Source organism: Physeter macrocephalus, chromosome 7 (genome assembly GCF_002837175.3).
Source record: "Physeter macrocephalus isolate SW-GA chromosome 7, ASM283717v5, whole genome shotgun sequence".
Taxonomy (NCBI): Eukaryota; Metazoa; Chordata; class Mammalia; order Artiodactyla; family Physeteridae; genus Physeter; species Physeter macrocephalus.
In genome coordinates, this window is record NC_041220.1 from 94,187,396 (window position 1) to 94,187,957 (window position 562).

Genomic DNA, 562 nt, shown 5'->3' on the forward strand with positions numbered 1-562 from the left:
CTTTGGGTAGTATAGTCATTTTCACAATATTGATTCTCCCAATCCAAGAACATGGAATATCTCTCCATCTGTTTGTGTCAGCTTTGATTTCTTTCATCAGTGTCTTATAGTTTTCTGAGTACAGGTTTTTAACCTCCTTAGGTAAGTTTATTCCTAGGTATTTATTCTTTTTCTTGCAATGCTGAATGGGATTGTTTCCTTAATTTCTCTTTCTGATCTTTCATTGTTAGTGTATAGGAATGCAAGAGATTTCTGTGCATTAATTTTGTATCCTGCAACTTTACCAAATTCATTGATTAGCTCTAGTAGTTTTCTGGTGGCATCTTTAGGATTCTCTACGTATAGTATCATGTCATCTGCAAACAGTGACAGTTTTACTTCTTTTCCAATTTGTATTCCTATTATTTCTTTATCTTCTCTGATTGCTGTGGCTAGGAATTCCAAAACTATGTTGAATAATGGTGGCAAGAGTGGACATCCGTGTCTTGTTCCTGATTGTAGAGGAAATGCTTTCAGTTTTTCACCATTGAGAATGATGTTTGCTGTGGGTTTGTCATATATG